Raw genomic sequence first — 21,875 nt, forward strand, 5'->3', positions numbered from 1 at the left:
CAAAGCAAACACCTTGGGGAAACAGTGGCTTGTGACTTGCTACCATCCTGCCTTCAAGTGTCACTTGGTGCTAATTACTAGAGCTGTCGAAGGCTGGAGAAATGGCTCAGGGGTTAAGAGCAATGGCTGCTTTTACAGAGGACCCTGGTTCAGTTCCCAGACCCCACATAGTAGCTCACAACCATCTATAACTCCAGTTCCAGGGGACCCAGCACCCTCTTCTGACCTCTCCAGGCACTAAGCACACACGTAGTCCACAGACACACATGCAGGCAAAACACTCATATACCTTAAAATAAGAATAAATCTTAAGCCTCCAAAACAATACAGAGAAACCCTGTCTCGTAAAAACAAACAAACAAACAAAAAAAGAATAAATCTTAAAACAAATGGGTACAACTTTCCCCAGGGGCTGGAGAGATAGCTCAGTCAGTAACGTGTTTGTTGTGCAAGCATAAGGCCTGGAATCCAGTCCCCAAAACCCAAGTAAAAAGTTAAGCACAGTGGTGCATGCCTGCATTCCCAGCGCTGGGGAGGCAGAGATGACCAGGCCCCTGGGGTTCACAGTACCTGGCCAGTGAGGCAGACACCCTGTCTCAAAGAAAGTGGGTGGTGTTTCTTTCTTTTTTTTTGGTTTTATGAGACAGGGTTTCTCTGTATTGTTTTTGAGGCTGTCGGTCCAGCCCTGCCTCGAACTCACAGAGATCTGCCTGCCTCTGCCTCCCGAGTGCTGGGATTAAAGGCGTGCGCCACCACCGCCCAGCGTGGGTGGTGTTTCTAAGGATGACATCCCAGGCTGTCCTCTGCCCTGCACATGCACACACACAAGCATAGACATGCATACATACATATGCACACAAATGTACACACACATGCACATATACATGTGCACACACGTGTACACACATATGTACACACACACCTCTTCCCTACCGTCATGTAGCCTTACAAAATGTGACAATGAACAAGTATGTGTCCTGGCTCCCACTGACTGCCGTGTTTGGTTGTGTCTCCATGGGTTTGTGTATTGGAAGTTATAAGCGGCCACACCCGCTGGGTCAGACCATCAGGGTGTACTCACAAGAGGGATTGTGGCTTTCTGTCTGCCGATGTGATTTCTCCCTGTTGCACTCCTCTGTACCCCACGAGGCCCTTACCAGAGCCAGGTCGATGCCGGAACTCTGGAACAGAGAGCTAAGTGAACCTCTTTGCTTTACAACATTACTCACCTCCAGAATTGTGTTATAACTACAACAATAACACAAATGACTGCTCAGAGTGGCCCATCAGCAAGGCGTCCTGCTGGGACAGTGTTCGAGCCACGTAGACTCTCCATTATGGACACGACTTGTCCATAACATCCAGACACCACCGTCTTCGTGGAGATCCACGACAGAGCCGGGACCCTGGACATGTGTCCAGGAAGGCTGACAGCAACCAGCTACCCAGGAAGGAAACCGATGTGGCTCCTTGTAGCATCCTCTCCCACGGGGTGCTCAGGTAGAGGGCGCAGGTCCCAGGTGGGGTGACCTCTGGTGACCTCTGTCTGGAGGGGGGCTCCCTTCTCTTCAGCTCCACTACCTTCTTCCTCGAAGGCCTTTCCAGGAGCCAGAGGGAATGATCTGCACCAGGAGCGTGGGCTCGCTCACCCTTTTCCTTCCGGCCGTTACAGATGGGGCAGAGGCCGAGTCAGAACAATGAGCCGGTGATGTGTCCTCACACAGGGACTGTCGCCCGCCCCTGGAGCCGCAGGAGCACAGACGGCTGAGTCTGTCTTAGCGCCCGGCATTCTCCAGCATCCCTGTGGCAGCCTGAAGGGTGACAGGAATTGGGACTTTAAATGATTTCGTTGTCCAGAGAGTCTGTCTTTCTGGCCCCCTCCCACCACTCCCCCCCACTATCCCTGTGAGAAAACCCCAGTCCTATCCTGTCACCCATGTCTGTCTGCTCACCCCTGCCTGAGCTCAAGGAGAGTGTCCCTCAGGTGCTGAACAAAGGTGACCCAGGGGACACCTCCCAGATTAGCATAGATGTCAACAGGAAAGGCAAAACTCTTCTAACCCAGTGATTTCAGGGTAAATATTGTGATGCTCTTGAAAGCTATGCACAAGAATAGGTCTTTCGTTTGGATGACTGTTACTGTGACAAACATCATGACCACCAGCAGCTTAGGAGACAGAGAGGTTGGCTTAGACTTCCAGGTCACAGTTCAATGTTAAGGGACAGGAACTCAAGCAGGAGCCTGGAGGCAGGCCTGTGTGCTGTTCCCCACAGCATTGCCTCAGGGAACTCAGGGCCGTACCCTCCAAATCTGTGAGCCAAGCTCCACTCTGAGGTTCCCACCTGCCCAACACCCACTCTGAGGTTCCCACCTGCCCATCAGACACCCCTCTCTGTGGTCCCCCACCTGCCCATCAGATCCTCCATTGGGCAGCCCCTCACTACAGGTAGCAAAATGGGTAAGTGAATGTGAATAGCTTGTTTGAACTTCAGAATAACAATGCACTAATGTAAATATACACACAAATGCCTCCCCACCCATGATTGCCTATCTGAAATGCAAACTTAATTGAGTTTCCTGTATTTATGTAACAGGCCTATCCCATTAGGACGGCTGTAGAAACATCAAAGCTACACACACACACACACACACACACACACACACACACACACACACACACACTCGAGGCAGCAGTAAGAGGTGGGCCTGGGCAGCCATTCTGGGGCACATGGAAGAGAGGGCGGTGGGGTCTGGGACCCCAGATCTAGTCCTGTCCCCCGTCATATCCCCACCTGTGATCACACCCAAACAGGCATGGTCGGTGCTACAGGTGTGGGCAGGGTGGGTATCTCACTACACTGGGCACTTGTACCAACATTCAGACAGGTGGCTGAGATCCTCCCTGAGAGGGAGCTTGGCTTGTGAGACCTGTTAGGATGGTCACGGTGAGGGCTTTCTCTATAAAGGACATAATATGGGGGCCGGAGCGACACTGACGCCTGCTGCTCTTCCACCTGTATCATGCCCGTGCCAGGAGACCTGACACCCTCTTCTGGCCTTCATGGGTACTGCACACTAGTGGTGCACATGCACACACATACATACAAATAAATACATCTAAGTTGGGCATAATGGCGCTCACCTTTAATCCCAACACTTGGGAGGCAGAGACAGGTGAGATCTCCTTGGGTTTGAGGCCAGCCTGCTCTACATGGTTCCAGGACACCCAGAGCTACATAATGAGACCCTCTCTCAAAAATAAACATAAATATCTAAAAATATTTAAAGAGAGCATAATGTGACCACATCTCTGTCCAGCCAAATCCCTCATGCTGAGCCATTACATTTTTTTTTTTTTGAAGATGAGAAGAAGGGCCAGGAGTGCTTGCTTCAAATGCAAAAGGCTCTGGGTCCTATCCCAGTACAACAAAAGCTTTAATATACTATACGAGAGGACCCCCAGTCACAGTGGTGCAAAGCCCCTACACAGTCAAGCAGTGAATATTCTAGATCAGTGACGGAGCCTTTGAGGCCCGGAGTCCTGCCCCCTGCAGGGTCCTGCCCTCGGTACAGGTGCAGATGCCCTCATCACACAGCGGCAACGTTCTGAAGAAACGCACAGAAGACCACCTGCTCTCCCGTGGACAGCGCAGGCCAGCTGCTGGGCACCCTGCATCTGCAGAAGAGACGCAGACCCCTGCAATAGCCCCTCCCCTGCTGGCAATAGGAGCTCGTTTCTGCAGTGTTTAGGAAGGAACCCACAACCTTGTCCCCCGAGCCACACCACCAACCCAAACCCCTCAAACTCCTATGTAAACTCTACAGCCCCACCCCTGCTTATGGGCGCACCTGGACAGGACATCCCTGTCTTGTCGCCAGCTTGATTGCATCTGAAATCAACTAAACCCAAGCCGCTAGCCGCGCCCGGGAGGGATTTTTGTTGGATTAGACCGTTTCAAGTGAGAAGACCCACCCTAAACCTGGGCCACACCTTCTGGTGGCACTTAAATGACACGGACGGAGGGATGGACGAAGGCGGCTTTTGCCTGCATGCCCTCACTCTCGCTGGCAAGTCCATCTGCCGCGTCACAGAGGCTCTCCTTTGCCGGCGTTAGAACCTGCTTCTTCGTGATTCCTGTGTGTACTGGTGACCAGCTGAGACATTCAGCCTCCTCGTGGACTGAACAGACGTGGGACTCTTGGCCTTCCCTTCGGGAAACTAGCCGGACCACAGGGAAGCGGTCATAGGCCAGGGCAGGCGTCTGGAGGTTTGGCACCGCAGGCTGCACTACTCGGAGACACCACCAGGGGGCACACGGGGCCGTGGAACGCACCTCTTGCTCAGTGGCTTTCTCTGTTTCTGGCTCTGCTAACTTTGGGAACGCACCTCTTGCTCAGTGGCTTTCTCTGTTTCTGGCTCTGCTAACTTTGGGAACGCACCTCTTGCTCAGTGGCTTTCTCTGTTTCTGGCTCTGCTAACTTTGGGAATGGCCCTCTCCGGCTCCAGGAGGCAGAAACAGTTCAGCAGATTCACACGCCGCCCGCCCATGGCCGTGGAGGTTCAGGCAGGAGAACCTCTCCAGCCCAGCAGTTCTCAGCCAGCCCGGGCAACGCAGGGTGGGAAGACAGTCCCCCAGGGGAGCTCACTGACTGGGGTGTTTCTAGCCTGAGGGACAGGGGAGGCCCCTCTCCCTGATGATCAGACTTCCAACCCCCCACACACACAAAGAGCCCAATGCCACAGTTCCCGAACCTGTCTGTGCTGTTGCATTTGTCCTAATTACATGTTTAATTATCAAGTAAGCTGGTAAACTAGAGTAAAACCAAGCAAAGTTGTTCCAGTGACAAAACCAGACAACCAAAGTTAAACAGTGTGGAAAGGATGAAACTAAAACATTGGTGGGAGCAGAGAAGTGGGGTGGGCGTGGGTCCCGGAAACCTCCCTGAGTCTCTCTTACAATAGTTTCCCAAGTGTCTTCAAGACTGTCTGATGGGTAGACTCTTTTTTTTCTTTCTTTCTTTTTTTTTTTTTTTTTTTGGTTTTTCGAGACAGGGTTTCTCTGTATTGTTTTGGAGGCTGTCCTGGAACTCACTCTGTAGACCAGGCTGGCCTCGAACTCACAGAGACCCACCTGCCTCTGCCTCCCGAGTGCTGGGATTAAAGGCGTGCGCCCTCCAGCCAGACGAGGCCCAAAACAGCTCCGGGACCGCTCCAGCCGCAGAGACCGCGGCCCCTTTAAGAAGGCCGCGCGCGGGATGACCCGAAGGCTAGAGCGCCGGTCTAGCGGCAGTCTCGATGGTAAGTCTTCGCTTCCGGTCGGAAGTGCATTAGCGGAGCTGCTTCCGCCGGGGGAGGCGAGCGCGCGTGCTTCGTAGCGAGCGGAGCCTTGGCCGTGGAGCGCGAGCCGCCCGCCCGTTCTGGCCCGGCCCGGCGGCGGCGGCGGCGTGGAACCCCTCGGCCGGGGCTCCGGAAAGCTCTCCCGGGGGTGGGGGGCGGGCTGCAGGGATGCGCTGGGCCCGGTGGTCCCCAGTGCCGGCCGTGCACACACGAGGCCACCCGCTGAGGCCCCGGCGACCGGACGGAGTCGCGCGGTAGCTGCTTTGTGCTCCCAGGAGAGTTCCCGGTGAGCCAGGTACGTCCGTCCCGCCCGGCTGCAGGGTCCTGCGGGGCACGGTCTGGGGAAAGGCTCCTGTGTGGCTGGACCCGCCCGCGGTGGGTGCAGCCCTGTACCAGACAGCCCGACCTTGACCTACAGTAATGCCCAGGGGAACGCGTTCCCCGGGACTGGAACTTGCAGTAACAGGTGTGGACACCCTAGCAGCAGTTTGGTGATCATGTATGATACTGCAAACAGGACCCCTGCGAGTGCGCCTCAGAACCCCGCGTGGCTTTGACGCCGTTTGCTTTCTTCCAAAAGCAAATATGGTTCCTCCCTCCAGCCCCTCGTTGTAGATTTTTTTTTGTTTTGTTTTTCGAGACAGGGTTTCTCTGTGGCTTTGGAGGCTGTCCTGGCACTCGCTCTGTAGACCAGGCTGGCCTCGAACTCACAGAGATCCGCCTGCCTCTGCCTCCCGAGTGCTGGGATTAAAGACGTGCGCCACCAACGCCCGGCCTAGATTGATTTTTTTTAATTTTTATGTGTATGAATGTTTCCCTGGTGCCCTCAGAGGTCACAAGAGGGTACCAGGTCCCCTGGAACTGGAATTAGGAGATGGTTGTGAGCCCCAGTGTGGAACCGAACCCAGGTCCTCAGTAAGAGCAAGGGCTCTTAACTGCTGAGCCATCTCTCGCCCGCGATAGCACCTCCACCCTCTAAGATAGGGCTCGTTTAGCCCAGGGTGCCCTTGAACTCGTCGTGTAGCTGAGGGTGGCCTCCTCGTCCTTATTGCTGGCTTACAGGCTCTACCACACCTGCTTTATGTGGCGCCGGGGACCAAAGCCAAGGCAGTGTGCATGCTGGGCAAACGCTCTCCTTACTGGGTACATGCCTGGACCCTCGTGGAGTTGAAACAAGAAGACACACGTACGTTTGTGAATCCGTGCCACACTGTATAAGACAGCAGTATAGGGGCTGGAGAGATGGCTCACAGGTTAAGGGCACTGACTGCTCTTCCAGGGGTTCTGAGTTCAATTCCCAGCACCCACATGGTGGCTCGCAACCATCTACAATTCAGTCTGGTGCCCTCTTCTGGCGTGTAGACAGAACACTGTATGTGTGATAGATAAATAAATCTTTAAAAAACAAAAAGACAGCAGTATAACCAGACAGACTCTGAATGGTAGAAATAGTTCACCGGGACTCCCCTGAGCAACCAGGGGCTTCATGTGCTGTCGGTGTGGTTGAGGGACTGGAATTTGTATTTTAGTGTAGCCCTGTGGGGCCAGTGGTCACCATGTTGGCGGTCCTGGGTCTGGCACACATCCAAATCTGCAGTAGTTAAGGTATGCCACTAGCGTGTGTGCTTAGTGTGGCTCAGGTCCTGGTTTTTTTTTTTTTATTACGAATACAACATCTTGCCTCCATGTACATCTACACATCAGAAGAATGCACCAGACCTCATTACAGATGGTTGTGAGCCACCATGTGGTTGCTGGGAATTGAACTCAGGACTTCTTGGAAGAGCAGTCAGTGCTCTTAACCTCTGAGCCATCTCTCCAGCCCCAGGTCCTGGTTGTTAAGGGACTCGGCATCTGTCCAAGTAGACGTCAACAGACAGTGTAGGACAGCAGGAGACTGCTCTCGTGGGCACTCTCCAGGGGCGTGGGCCTGGGAGGGAGGCACAGGTGGGTCAGGCAGACGCCAGGGCTGAGGACTTGGTGGGAGGGGAGGAGGAAGGTCAGATACGGTGAGTTTGAACCAGTGCTGAGCTGCGGGGCCTTTGTCACCAGAGACCTGGCTTGTGGCTGTTGACCAGCAGGTTCCCAAGGAAGGGCCACAGGGCCAGCAGCATGTGTGCACATAAGACGTTTAAGTAGAAGCAGGGATGGTGCACCCGCCGGATGGGGGAGTGTCCTGTGGGCTGGAGGCTTTAACTAAGCGTTGAGACTTGAAGTGGGCGAAGACTGACGTGTATGCTTTCTCTTTCAGGTCACCGGCGGGAAGACTGGCGCCTGTGCCCTGCATGAGAACCAGGCCCTGCGCCTGTCGGGTTTGACTCTGGGGGATCTCGGGGGTGTTCTCCAGCTTAAGACTGCTCTCTGATGGCTTTGTAAATAAATGGCGTGTGACCACACTCTGCTTTGCTTGCTTGTCTGACAGGATCAGAGCTCCACCTGCCTCTGCCTCCCAGGTGCTGGGGCACAGTGTACTCAAGGACATTAAATTGTAAGGGATGGCTTGGGAGGCCGGAGAGACGGCTCAGCTTACGAGCACTGGCTGAACCGGGCTCACGACTTTAATCCCAGCACTCGGGAGGCAGAGGCAGGCGGATCTCTGTGAGTTCGAGGCCAGCCTGGTTTACAGAGCGAGCTCCAGAAACCCTGTGTCGAAAAAACCAAAAAAAACAACAACAACAACAACAAAAAAACCCACTGACTGCTCTTCCAGAGATCCTGAATTCAATTCCCAGCAACCACATGGTGGCTCACAACCATCTACAGTAGGATTTGATGCCCTCTTCTGGTATAAAGGCATACATGAAGATAGAGCTCTCATACATAAAATAAATAAAATCTTTTTTTAAAGATGTGACTTGTGGCCGGGCGTTGGTGGTGCACGCCTTTAATCCCAGCACTCGGGAGGCAGAGGCAGGCGGATCTCTGTGAGTTAGAGGCCAGGCTGGACTGACAGCCTCCAAAACAATACAGAGAAACCTTGTCTCGTAAAAACCAAAAAAAAAAAAGATGTGACATGTGAAGCAACCTTGTCTCTAAATTTAGAATATATATAGTCTTGGGAGATGTCCAAGGTCTCAGGTTCCACGCCTTGTGAGTGCTCCTTGCCCTCTCTGTAGGAGTTACCAGACAGACTGAGTGTTCTGGAGTCTGCTCACCTGTGTGCCCTAGGGTTACTGAAACTGGCTGGTGTACTGTGGGTGGGTGTGGCGTGGGTGTGTATGTGAGTATGTGTGTTTGCCTGAATGTAGGTCTGTCTTTGGAGGGCATTGAATCCCCTAACACTGGAGTTACGGATGGTCGTGAGGTGCCCTGTGGGTGCTGGGAATCAAACTGAGTCCCCCGCAAGAGTAGCCAGTGGGCTCAGCTGATGACACATCTCCGGTCTCAGCTGGTGTACCTCTGAAACCCACGTGGCCTCCTTTCTAGCCGGCCTTGCAGGTGTATGGAATGGGCACTGCGTTTCCTGTGGGGAGACCATTCCCTCTCCCGAGAGCCTTAAGGTCGTGACTAGGGTCATCCATTTTTACTACCTCTGTCCTGTACCCTTGTTCCTCTAGCCCAGTGCCCTTAGCAGGATCAGAACTACCTCTGTCCCCCCCTTCCCCCCCACCTCTGCCCAGTTGCACGTCTAGGGGACCTTGTCACATTAGGTACACTGCTGGCGAAGGGGCGTTTGGTTATTTGCAAGAGCAAAGCCGAGCGACTTGTCTCCCACACTGGGCTTGGGGTGTTTGCATAGTGCGGAGCACTGGCTTGCTGGGCCAGGAGCCTGTCCCCTTGGCTTATGTTATGTCACCGGGCGTGACGCATGGGCCTCTTGGTCCATCCCACTATCCGCCAGCTCCTGAGGACCTACTGCGGGGCTGTCATTTCAGTACTGCGATGTAAGATCTTCGGTGGTTTGCAACCGACCAATCCTCTGAAGGACTTAAAGTTTACGGTGGCAGCACCAGGGAGGTTTCTGGTGTCCAGCAGCCCCTTAGGTGACCTAGGAAGGGCTCTCAGCGTGGAGGCAGAAACACCTGGGCTTTCACTGGGGCTTCATGTCCCAGCTCTAGCACCAGCCAGCCCTGTGGACTTGGGCGTGTCCCTCCCTGTTCGCACCTGGAGTGCCTTGTTACGGGGATTGCGATGGTGACGTGCTCCACGGGGTTAAGTGGGTCCGTGTGCTGTTAAAATGTCTAGGTTTATCCAGTAACGAGACACAAACCGTGACTCAACGATCCCACAGTGGAGTTTATTGGTGGAAGGGGGTGAGAGGTAACCAACCCGTGCAGAGCTGAGAGAAGATAAGATATGAGAGAGACAAGAGCGTTAGAGAGAGCGTAAGCAGGCAGGGGTCAGTCCTTTAAAGGGGTCCTTTGCACATGCGTGGTGCTCCCAGAACTCAGGGCTGGCCAGAATGTTGCCTGAGTGCATCCTGCCAGGTAACAGGGCCGGCCAGCGTAATGCCTGAACCTTTCACTGTGCCATGGAAGGAGCCCGGTGCTACCAAGGCAGGGAGCTTCTGGCATCGCCTCAGCATCCACATTTGGGCCCCACGAAAGCAGCGCCGTGGTCCGAGAGCTATCTCTAGAAAAAGACTTGTTTGCTGCCCGAATTAACGTGTTAGGGGGGCAATGCGCACTGGAAAAAACAGTTTGCACTGATCTTTCTGGAGTAGACTGTTTTGGTGGCACGTCCCTGACTCATCGTGGTGTGGGTTTTTTTTTCTCCTGCCCACAGAATGTGGTGTCTTCATGGTGGCTGCAGTCTGCCCCTAGAACTTGTCTGGGCAACTGGGGCCCCTTGTTCACAGGTCCTCAGTCCTGTGCAGTGCTGGTTTGACAGTTTCTGCGACATCAGCTCCTGGGCCCCCACTGAGCATGTGTCTGATTGACAGCTTACAGAAAGCTACTGAGGGCCCCTGGTCCTTCCAGTCAGCCAAGGAAGGGGCGCTGGGGGTCCTGGGGTTCACTTGGGCGGGGCTTTCGAGACAGGATCTCACACCCAATTCTGAGTGACTTGGTACTTACATAGTTCAGGCTGATCTCCCCACCATCCTGCCACAGAATCCCCACTGCTGGGGTCCTGGTGGGTTTTTAAAGACAGGAACTCTCCGTGTAGTCCAAGCTGGCCTTGAATTAGTGACCATGCCTCCTCCTGCCTTCATGCTGTGGGTACAAGGCCACCATCATGCTGAGTGTGCTCGGGGATTTCTTAGCAGAGTCTGGGACTAGTGAGAGAGGATCACGAGGCAGGGTGTCCTGCGGCTGGGGTGCCAGACCTTCCAGGAAGCACCTAACATCTGGTCCTATTCTGACTAAAAAGTTGCCCTGAAGTGGCCTCTTCCTCCGCTGATGTCATTATTGACTGCCTGGCAGTAGGCTCCCGTGACTAGCTTGCTGGCCGCCATTGGGGCTCAGGGGAATACAGATTCCACAGAAGGAGCCGGAATGTTTCACAGTGGCTGGAAGAGTTCCCAGCCAACCCTGGTTCCCTTCTGTCTCTTCCTTGGATCCCCCCCAGCCTCGCCGCTGACTAGTTGACCCCAGACAACACAAGCATGCTTAAGATGAGGTCTCGGCATGCCCTGGACAGTCCTGAGCCCCTGTGACCATCTCTCTGGATTCCATAAGGACTGGTTAGGGCCCGCCCCTGAAATCTGTGGCCAAGGCCTTTGTGCTGGGAGATAGCTGAGTTGGAACTGTGCTTCATGCCCCAAGGACCTCTGATCCCCAGAACCCGAGTGAAAAGGCTGGGCATGGTGGCATGTGACAGAGGCAGACAGGTCCCTGGGGCTCGCTGGCCCCTGGTTTAATCTACTTGGTGAGGGGATGAGGGAAAGTACCCGTGACACACGGGCAATAAGAAGTTCTTATTTTTAACTCCTCTTCCTGTCCACTAGAAGGCGCAATCCTACATCGGTCGCCGGTACTACAAAGCCTTGGGTTCACTCTAAGCCAAGACTTTCTTCAGCAGAAAGCTATGTGGGCCACGCAGCTGCAGGGTGGGCCTCATGCCTAGGAACCTGGCAGTTGGTCCCAGTTGTGCTTCTGTCCTAGAACAGCCGACCCCATGTGGGACAAGGACGTGTTTCTAATGTCTTTCCACGCAGAGGCGCTCCTCAGGATTCTTGTGCCACACGCCAATGTGTGGATTCCCCGAGCGCTAAGGATTTAACTGGATCTCAGCCTGTGGGTCATAATCCCTTTGGCAAAAATCCAATTCCAAATAAATTTACATAACCACTCATAACTGGTAGCAACATTACAGTTGACAAAGTAACAGCAAAAATAATCTTATGGTTGGGGGTCACCGAGACACAAGGAACTGCATTAAAGGGTCTCGGCATTATTGGTTTAGAAATATCCAAAGTGCTGGGCGTTGGTGGCGCTCACCTTTAATCCCAGCACTCGGGAGGCAGAGGCAGGTGGGTCTCTGTGAGTTCGAGGCCAGCCTGGTCTACAGAGTGAGTTCCAGGACAGCCTCCAAAACAATACAGAGAAACCCTATCTTGAAAAAAAGAAAAAGAAGTGTCCGAAGCAAGAACACCCCGAAATGAAGAGTGTGGGATGGAGCCGGCATGGTTTAGATCACTGATTGTCATCCCCTAGGAAACGGATGCTGACTGGGAAAAGGGAGGCAGGGTTCCGGAAGTGTGGTCCTGTGAGCCCGGTTAACACCCTTCTGGTGCATCAATCACTTTTAGTTGAGCTTTCAGATGGATCCCAATCGAATTTAATTGGACACTAACTGCTGGCTCATCAGGGACCGACCCCTCAGGGAACTTCCTATCCCTGGGGGAAGATGGGAAATACACCAGAGAAAAGTGTGGGAGAGGAGAGCAGCTTGGCTGGGGAGGATGGGATTGGGGTTCTTACTCTTAGATAAGGAAGCCAGGAAATGCCAACGGGGTGACCTTCAGCTAAACCCAAGGTCAGAGTATGTGGCCACGACCGGAAGAGCCCGGGCAGGCGGCAGGCCAGCACGCTAGGCACACACAAGCAGGGCTTTGGGGGTGCTGGGTCAGTCTCCTGAGGTCCAGCAGGCTCCGAAGTAGGGGGGTTAGCTTCCTGGGAAATGGAGCTAAAATTTGCCCGTGCTTTCTTCTTTGGAGCGGGTAGGAAAGCTTACTCCTCATGAAGTAGCCTGTTTGAGAAGCATTTCTTCTTCCTCCTCCTCCTCCTCCTTCTTTTAACAAATACGCCCACTGAGAGGATCCCCAGCCTTTCTCTGGGGGATGACAGGAGCGGAACACACTCTGACAGGTAAAAACAATCACCGCCGTGTAAAGCCCTGTCCGTTCACCACATCTAGAAGCCTGCTGCCTCCATCTTGGTCCTGCTTGTGTGTGTGTGTGTGTGTGTGTGTGTGTGTGCTCGCGCGTGCACACACACAGGTTGAACCTATGACCTCCAGCCTGCTAGACGGGTACTCTACCACTATGCCCCCAGCCCTCAGTTTCGCTTTTTGTTTTGAGACAATCTTGATATGTTGCAGAGGTTGGCCTTTAACTCATCACTCTGTAGTCCAGGCTGCCAGCCAGGCCTTAGACTTGTGACTGGCCTGCCAGGGCCTCCAGAGGTAGCTGGAATTACAGGCCTGTGCCTCCAACCCCGGCTGCTCTGAGTGTGTCCCGGTTGCCTTGCTCATTCCTACCCCTGCCCCTGCTGCTCTCGGGTGGGAAGCCCTTAGGACTCAGCTCTTCAACACAGAATGGATGCGCTTGTTTGGTTTAAGCCGCTGTTTAAACTGCTAACAGGAAGACCACAGAAACACATTCTCTTGTAACTTTCACAGGCAGAAGCCTTCTGGGCTTTGGGTGGCTTGTTCCGGGTTTGGTTTGCAGATCAGTTATACAGCTTGCATGCGTGTAAGTCACTGGAAGGTCATTTGTCCCCAGCCTGCCAGCTGGGAGAATTATGTAACCGTTATGCAATACAGACAGAACACAGCCGCCATCAGCCGCCCCGGGCAAAGCAACCGAGTGAAAAGCAAGACCCCGCCTTTCTCCTGTCCTCCCTCTGGAGGTGATGGGCTCTAACTGGGGGTGGGGGTTGGGGGCTGGCCCGAGCGCGCTAAGCAAACGCTCCCCCAGGCCCATCCCCAGCCCGGCCATCCTTCTAACCCAATGTGCACTTGAGCGTCCTACGGCTCTGTAGTTGTTCTGCCGCCGCCTCCTGGAAAGTTTGGTTGCCATAGGAACCCTCTGGCATGAACGTCCTGTGACAGAATCCTTCACCCTTTTGAAAGTTAGTGGGCGCCGGGCGTTGGTGGCGCACGCCTTTAATCCCAGCACTCGGGAGGCAGAGGCAGGCGGATCTCTGTGAGTTCGAGGCCAGGCTGGTCTACAGAGCGAGTTCCAGGACAGCCTCCAAAACAATACAGAGAAATCCTGTCTCGGAAAACCAAAGGGAAAAAAAAAGAAAGTGGGAGAATAGGAAAGAAACACGAGACGGTCAAACGGACATAAAACTCTCGTTTCCAACATGGCCGCTCTGCTGAGGTGTTCAGACCCCCTTTCTGTTTCCACGAAAAGACGGTGGGCCCATTCGGATTCACCTTTTCCTATTGACATCCTCTCTGGCAGGCTTGGGCGAAGCCCTTGCTGGCCACGCCCCTTCCCAGGACCACCGTCAGTCCTCAGGACTCCAGGCTTTACCATCTGCTGAGCTGGCTCTGGGGTCAGGCTGTTAGACGCATGTAGACATGCCCGCCACGTGCCGTAGCAGCAGCAGGGACTCTTTCCTCAGCTCTGCTCCATCGGTTCCTTGGTTAGGTGGCCTTTCACCTTCTTGCTAAGCCTTCCTCCCAGCCCAGAAGCACAGCGTGATTCCAGGGAAATCACATTACATGACCTGTCCCTCCCATTTCTTTTTTCCCCTCAGAGGTGCAGAACCCCACTGAGATAATGCAGTTTATTATCAGGGTTAAAATTCTGAGAGGAGCTGGAGAGAGAGAGCTCCGTGGTGCAGAGCGTCTAGTCCTTTGGGTTGGGTCACCAGCACGCACGTGGGCGTGGCTCACAATCCCATGTAACTCCAGCCCCCAGGGGATCCGGCAACCTCTTTTGGCCTCCACAGGTACCAGGAACTGGCATGCGCCCGTGTGAACTCACGTACAACTCACACACAAAATAATAAAATGCTTTTCAAAACAGCAAAAAAAAAAAGTTCTGTGACACTTTCGTACGCAAGGGTCATGGTTCCCGAGAGACCAATTCGGAAATGCATGCTACTGTGGGTGTTTTGTGGGGGACTCTAGAGGTGGATTGCCCAGCTCACAGTGCCTGTGTCGTCTGATGAACGGGTAATTGGTTCCCTTGGTAACATCCACATCTTGCCAATCTCTTCCCAGAAAGGTGTGCGTTAGACCAGGAGCCAGGTAGAAAGGGCTCCGTCACAGCCTGCTTTAGACCAATGTAAAAATCACTGTCTTGATTAAATCTATGTATTGGCCCCCGAAGGCCTGACATGTTGCATTTTGATTGAACAGACAAAGGTTCCCTTGGGAGTCTTATCAAAATGCAAATTTTCTCTAGGCAAGGCTTGAGGCTCCCTTTTCACCTGGGCCTGGCTCAGAGTGAGGGCGAACCTGTTTCTCCAGGCTGGCCTCTCTCTTTGTTTTTTTTCAAGACAGGGTTTCTCTGTGGCTTTGGGGGCTATCCTGGAACTCCCTTGGTAGTCCAGGCTGGTCTCAAACTTACAGAGATCCGCCTGCCTCTGCCTCCGCCTCCCGAGTGCTGGGATTAAAGGCAAGCGCCACTAACGCCCGGCCAGGCTGGCCTCTCTTATTCAGAGAGGGTTGGTACACATAGGCCCTCCAGAGCCCTCCCCTTATTGTTTACACGTAGATGCCTGGCTTTTTTATGTTCTGAGTGTTTTGCCTGTGTCTGTGTATGTGTACCATGTGCCTGCAGGAGCCTGTGAAGGCCAGGAGAGGGCATTAGTTCCCCTGGAATTAAAATTACAGACAGTTATGAACTGCCATGTGGATGCTGGACACTGAATCCTGGTCCTCTCCAAGAGCAACAAGTGCTTTTTGTTTGTTTGATTTGGTTTTTCAAGACAGGTAGGGTTTCTCTGTGTAGCCCTGTCTGTCATAGAACTCGCTCTGTAGACCAGGTGGCTCACAGAGATCCACCGGCCTCTGCCTCCCGAGCACTCGGATTAACGTGCACACCACGCAAGGCCAGGTGCTTGTAACTGTTGAGCCATCCCTCCCACCCAGGGAAGGACTGGCTAGCACTGGCTGCTCACACACACTCCTCCATGACACACGGTGGCTTCTCAGGCCTCGGTGTCTAATGGTGTCACAAGAAGCAATGCTGAATGTCCCAAGGCCTGCGGTTTGCTGAGTAAAGCAGAGTCTTGTGGGCCGGGTAGAATTAGCAATAAAATCTCCTCCCAATCCGGAAAACCATTCCACAGAGGTGACAGAGGAGCATCTTCTTGCTGCCTAAGCCAAAACCACAAGGTGCACCATAGGTGGCTGTTGATGGAACCAGCAGATTCCCTCTCCTGTGGCTGTTGGGCCTGGCCAGTGGACATGTCACCCATTATGTGGAGACACATGGCCAATGAAAGAGACAGTCTCCTGGATGGTGGCACTTGTGTGGGGGCCCCAGGGTTCTGGGGAAACTGTACTGAGTGGGGAGCCTGGACGAGGCCTCCTTCAGCACCCGAGAGTTACACTCACTTGTAGCATGCAGAGACGTCAGGACAGAGGGGGACGCTTTCCCGTTTTTTGCTCAACAGGGAGAATTATTTTTAACACTTCATTTCTTTACCCTCACAGGATAGCCAGATTGTTAGTTTCTGTCTGGACAGTTCTAGAAGACGTGAAATCGACAGTCCCGTCCTGTCCTAAAACCCCTCTGGCTGCCTCTCCTCCCATGGTCTCTGAGACCTTGAACCTCAGACAGCCTGCACCACCCCAAACCACAGCTGGGCGGTCCTGCAGGATGTGATGTGACCATCCGTCTGGCCAGTCTAAGTGACTTCTCATGGGCAGTACAGTCCTGTCCCCAAGTGACACTTCTGGCAAAGACGAGATTCTAGATTAGATATACTTAACCATATCCTGGTAGGAAGGAAGGCCGCTCTCATGGGCTGGTGCAAGTTGCTATTTACCAGAAAGGGCAGAGAAACCTGAGGCCAGCGTGGCTGCTGTCTGCCTTGCAGGAGTTCTGTGGGCAGTGCGTGTTTTACTTTTACTAGATATGAAAGGCTCTGCATCTTCTTTTTAAGTTCAAATCTTAGTTCTGGGTGGGAAGCCCTGTGGTCTGCCTCTCAGTCTCTATTTCCCTTTTTTGTGAGGTGGATTCCATAGCTCCTTTGCAGTTGTCTCCAAGGGGGCACGAGTCAAACCGTGAGGATGCTCGCTGAAGGGTCGGGGTGGCCGGGAAAGCAAGGACAAGGTGGCAGGTTGCATTTCTCAGTAGGAGAACGGGGAACTTGCTCAGGATACACAGGCACTGTGTTCCATTCCCCCCCACACACACACACACAGAGAGAGAGAGAGAGAGAGAGAGAGAGAGAGAGAGGAGAGGGAGAGGGAGAGGGAGGGGGGGGGGGTATACTTTCCACTAGTCCAATAAAACCAGGCATGGAGGAGAAGGCAAGATCAGGAGTTCAAAGTCATCTTCCTTCACCTAGAAAGTTTCCAGGTCAGTCTGGTAACAGGAGACCATATCTCAAAACGAAAAAGAAACAGAAAGTGTTTTCCAGAAAGGAGTGGCAGTCACTCCCTAGCTTACATAGGAAGTTATGAGAAAGGGGTTCAGGGTTCAGAGGATGGGGGGGAGAGGGAGCGGGGGGCCTGGAAAGTTCAGTGAGGTAGGGACAGACAATGGAAAAGGGACAGCCAGTGGAGGGGGCAGGGGCAGCCAGTGGAGGGGGCAGGGACAGCCAGTAGAGGGGGCAGGGGCAGCTGTGGAGGGGGCAGGGGCAGCCAGTGGAGGGGGCAGGGGCAGCCAGTGGAGGGGGCAGGGGCAGCCAGTGGAGGGGTAGGGGCAGCCAGTGGAGGGGGCAGGGGCAGCCAGTGGAGGGGGCAGGGGCAGCCAGTGGAGGGGTAGGGGCAGCCAGTGGAGAAGGTTAGGGCTTTCAGGAAAGAAAAAGGTAAAAATATGTTTTAGGGGAAATATTCTGAGACCCACATTCAGATTCAGCCATCAAATGGACAGGGACAGGGTGCAGTTGGACAATGGCTAAATATTGCATGAGGCAGCCTATGTTTAAAAACTTAGCAGAGAGTTCACGTACAATTGCTTACTTCTGTGTTTCATCTGCGCCCCTAACTGAAGACCAGAGAATCCCCTCTGCCACCCCAGTTGGCAGAACTGGCAAAGTTAGTTTTTATCTTCAGCTGAAGTCCAGGAAGCCCTTGCATTAGATACCCTATGGCTGTGACCTAACCCTGACAACAAGCAACTTGGGGGCGATGGCTCGGTGGTTAAGAGCACCCCCTGCTCAGGAGAACATGAATTCAACTCGGGCACCCGTGCCAGGTGGCTCACAACCAGGCCAGCAGCTCCAGAGGGTCTCTCAAACACACACACGCACACACACACACACACTTTTTTTTTTTTTTTTTTTTTTTTTTTTTGGTTTTTACGAGACAGGGTTTCTCTGTATTGTTTTGGAAGCTATCGGTCCAGCCCGGCCTCGAACTCACAGAGATCCGCCTGCCTCTGCCTCCCGAGTGCTGGGATTAAAGGCGTGCGCCACCACCGCCCGGCCCACACACACTTTTTATTTTAAAGAAATCTGAAAAAAGGGAGGGTGCATTTGCGCTCACAATCTGAGGTCCAGTCCACTATGGCGGAGAAGGCAGCAGGGTCACATGGCTCCTCAGTGCAGACTGAAGGATGAGCATGGGCGTTCAGCCCGACTTCCTCCTTTGTCACTCAGGGTGGATCTTCCCTGCGCAGTCACACTTCCCTGGAGAGGCCCTCATGAACACAACCAGCCGTGAGTCTCCTGGGTGGGTCCAGATCCACCACGAAGTCTGGTCCTCAACCCTTTCTGAGCTCACGGGGACAGTTCTGGTGAAGTCAGGTTTGGAAGCAAACCCACCCCTACACCCAAGATGCCCTTTGTGTTTGTTTGCTTATGACTCTGCTGCATGTGTCCATTCTTGGACTCAGTGATTTAGGGAAGTGCTTGTCCACACCCATCACTGGGGGCAAAGTATTGACCAGTGAAACTGGTGCGGGGTGCCTCTCCTTCCTCCAGACCCTCAACTTCAGCCCCGTCCCCAAGAAAGCCAGCACACAGACCCTTTGAGGGGCTCTTACGAGAATGGGACCATCCCCCACCCCACCCCACCCCACCCCGGCTGACCCTCCAGGCCGAGGATCTGAGTTTGATGCCTGGGATCCATACAGTAGAGAACCAACTCCTGCAAGCTGCCCTGGGATCCCTGCGCGTGTGCTGTGGCACTCACGCGTGTGCTCTTGCACGTATGTACACATATATACAAAATAAATGTTGATTTTTTTTACTTGCTTTCCACCTAAACCCAGAGGCACCAACCTTGGGATTAAAAAAAATTATTTATTTAACTTTATGTGCATTGGTGTGAAGGTGTCATATCTTCTGGAACTGGAGTTACAAACAGTTGTGAGCTGCCATGTGGTGGGTGCTGGTAGACCAGACTGGCCTCCAACTCACTGAGACCCACCTGCCTCTGTCTCCCAGTGCTGAGATTAAAGCCAGGCCACCACCACCTGGCTCAGAGCCAATGTTCTTTTCTTCCTCCTCCTCCTCCTCCTTCTTGTTCATTTTTTGTTTTGTTTTTGGTTATTTTGTTTTGTTGTATTTGTTTTTCAAGACAAGGTTTCTCTGTGGCTTTGGAGCCTGTCCTGGAACTTGCTCTGACCTTGAACTCACAGAGACCCGCCTGCCTCAGCCTCTGGCTCCTGAGTGCCGGGATTAAAATCCCGGCCTGGGATTTTCATTCTTTGGGGTGGGGAGGTATAACGGATGCTGGGGACAGAATCTAGGGCCTTGCACATCCTCGGCAAATACCCTGCCTGCCTGAGCGTGTTCCAGCCTTGCTTGTCTTCTGACGTCTGATTCTATTGTGTGGTGACCCCCACTCCAGCTTCCCAGCTGAGACCCCACAGCTCTGTAGCACAGGCGGGGTCAGAGCTACCAGGAGGAAGGCAACGGGAGGAGCAGAGTGGCTTTTCTCTGTGATGTCAAGTCCCGGCAGCTTCCTGGGACTGAACTCGGGCTGGACTGCATTTAGCTTTCATTTCTCCAAAGGTCAGATAACGACTTATCTTTGGCCTGGTGACGGGGGAACCAGTGTAGGTGACTTGGGTTTGGTCTGGTCCTTTGGGGCAGAACACAAAGTTGAGACAGACCAATGGTGTCCCTCTGTCTCACTTGCTGGAAGGAAAGCAGTCCTGTGACAGCCAGGGGGGGGGGGCTCGTCCAGGGTATCATCCCTCCCTCCCTCCTCCCTCCCTCCCTGCCTCCGTCTCTCTCTCTCTCTCTCTCTCTCTCTCTCTCTCTCTCTCTCTCTCTCTCTCTCTCTCTCTCTCTCTCTCTCTCTCTCTCTCTCTGTTTCATTTGTTCTCCTCCTTCTCGTCTCTCCTCACTAGGAAGTCCGCTCCAGGCTGTGGCGACTGTCTTACCCACGGCTGAGTCCTTGCTACCTAGCGCAGTGTCTGAGTGTACACCACAGTATTTATGGATGAACAGTGAACAGTGGCCTGGAATCTTGGGCAGCCACTGTCCCTGGCTGAGCCCATCTTCCTAACGCAGGATTGCAGTACAGAGCGCTGGCCCACTCTTTTTGTCTAGTGGGCCTGTACTAAATTATGCTGGGCTGGCGCCGTGGTTCAGTTGGTGGAGTATTTGCCTGCTAAGCTCAGAGCTCTGATACAGTGCCCAGCCCGCAAACACTCCCATTCTCTTTCTGTTCCCTAAGATTTCCCAAGACCTTAGACTAATCAACATGTTTTAAAAGGATGTTATCTCCTTTGTCAAGAGACAAACAGGGTCTCACCAGGTGGCGCACGCCTTTAATCCCAGCACTCCGGAGGCAGAGACAGGCAGATCTCTGTGAGTTGGAGACCAGCCTGGTCTACAAGAGCTAGTTCAGGACAGCCTCCAAAGCCACAGAGAAACCCTGTCTCAAAAAAACAAAACAAAACAAAAAACAGGGTCTAACTATGTAGCACTGGTTGTCCTAGAACTCTCCATGCAGACCAGGCTGGCTTTGAACTCAGAAATTCTCCTGCCTCCCAAGTGCTGGGATTAAGGGTGTGTAGCACCACCCTAGGCTTCTAGTCTCATTTTCAGTAACCAGGAAGCAGTAGATTACACTGACAGAAAGCACAGATTAGCAAGAGGAAAGCTTGTGTGTTTGTTTTAATGACGAACAGGAGCTCACAGAAAGTGCACTTGAAGTGATCAGATTCTAGGTTTGTAGACCACCAGAGTAAGAGGGGGGCTTTTAGCTGAATCTGGGAGATATTTTTGTAGTGAGTCTCTTTAGGTGAATCGCTACTTTACTTCCCAACTTTTATTTATTATTATCTCTGTGTGTGTGTGTACATGTGTGTATGTATGTGTGTATGTACGTGAGTACATGTGTGTATGTATGCATGGTATGTATGTATATGTACATGTATACATGTATGTATGTGTGTATATGTGCGTGTGTGTATATGTACGTGTGTACATGTGTGTATGCATGTATGTGTATGTGTGTGTATGTATGTGTGTGTAATGTGTATGTATATGTGTGTGTACATGTGTATGTGTGTATGTGTGTATGTGTGTACAGGCTCATGTATTCCACTGGGAATCCATTCTCTCTTTTCACTTTGGGACTCAGGGATTGAACTCAAGACTGATGTAAACTCTCAGACCCTGAGACTATGGCTGAGGAGCCAGCCCATTTAACATCTCAAAGCAGACCTGGCCTCAGGTTCTCCCAGCATCCCTCAGTCCCCACTGCTTACAGGCTATGGCTGGCACACCTTGCTTTCTACCCTGGACTCTCCAGTCCGGGGCTGCCCTTCCCCCAGGAGTTCTTCCCTGCATTTTGGTTCCTTGCCCCTTTTAAAGTACCTTTGCTCTCCTGGCTGCTGCACCTGGTTTCCCTCTCTTCTTTCTCCCCCACCCCACCCCACATGGCCCAGCTCAGTCTGGGCATGTCCACTCTGCTGCACTATCCCAAATGTTTCTGCCTCTGGCTATGCTCTCCTTTGTAGTTGAGCTTGTTGTCTTCTTTTTTTTTTTTTTTTCTCTTCTGGTATTGGAACCCTCCTTCAGTGGAGTTTCGCTGGCCCCCACTTGTTCCCTGTCTCTTAGCTGACCAACCCTCCCTATGTCAGAGTTCATTTTGTGACCCTTCCTCTGTTGTGCCCAAACTCTGAACCCACCCCCCACCTCCAAATCACCAAGAGACCCAATTTGATGCAAAATTAAAAGTCTTTAATTTTACAAGTTAACTCGGGTCCGTGTCCCCTCCCTTCCAGTCCATCCAACACAGGGAATATATTGGGGTAGAGCAAGGGGAGTGTCTGGGGGGTCT

General features: G+C 53.0%; 1 long non-coding RNA gene and 1 other non-coding gene across 2 annotated transcripts; both read left to right on the forward strand.

The window, feature by feature from the left end:
• Positions 1-5,337: 5,337 nt before the first annotated feature.
• LOC110340875 lies at positions 5,338-7,735 on the forward strand. Its single transcript, XR_002382706.2, has 2 exons — positions 5,338-5,634; positions 7,591-7,735. It is a non-coding gene; the product is annotated as an uncharacterized LOC110340875 (long non-coding RNA).
• On the forward strand, positions 5,673-5,858 carry LOC121141665. Its single transcript, XR_005878629.1, has one exon.
• Positions 7,736-21,875: the final 14,140 nt, after the last annotated feature.

Source organism: Mesocricetus auratus, unplaced genomic scaffold (assembly GCF_017639785.1).
Source record: "Mesocricetus auratus isolate SY011 unplaced genomic scaffold, BCM_Maur_2.0 Super-Scaffold_100007, whole genome shotgun sequence".
Classification (NCBI taxonomy): Eukaryota; Metazoa; Chordata; class Mammalia; order Rodentia; family Cricetidae; genus Mesocricetus; species Mesocricetus auratus.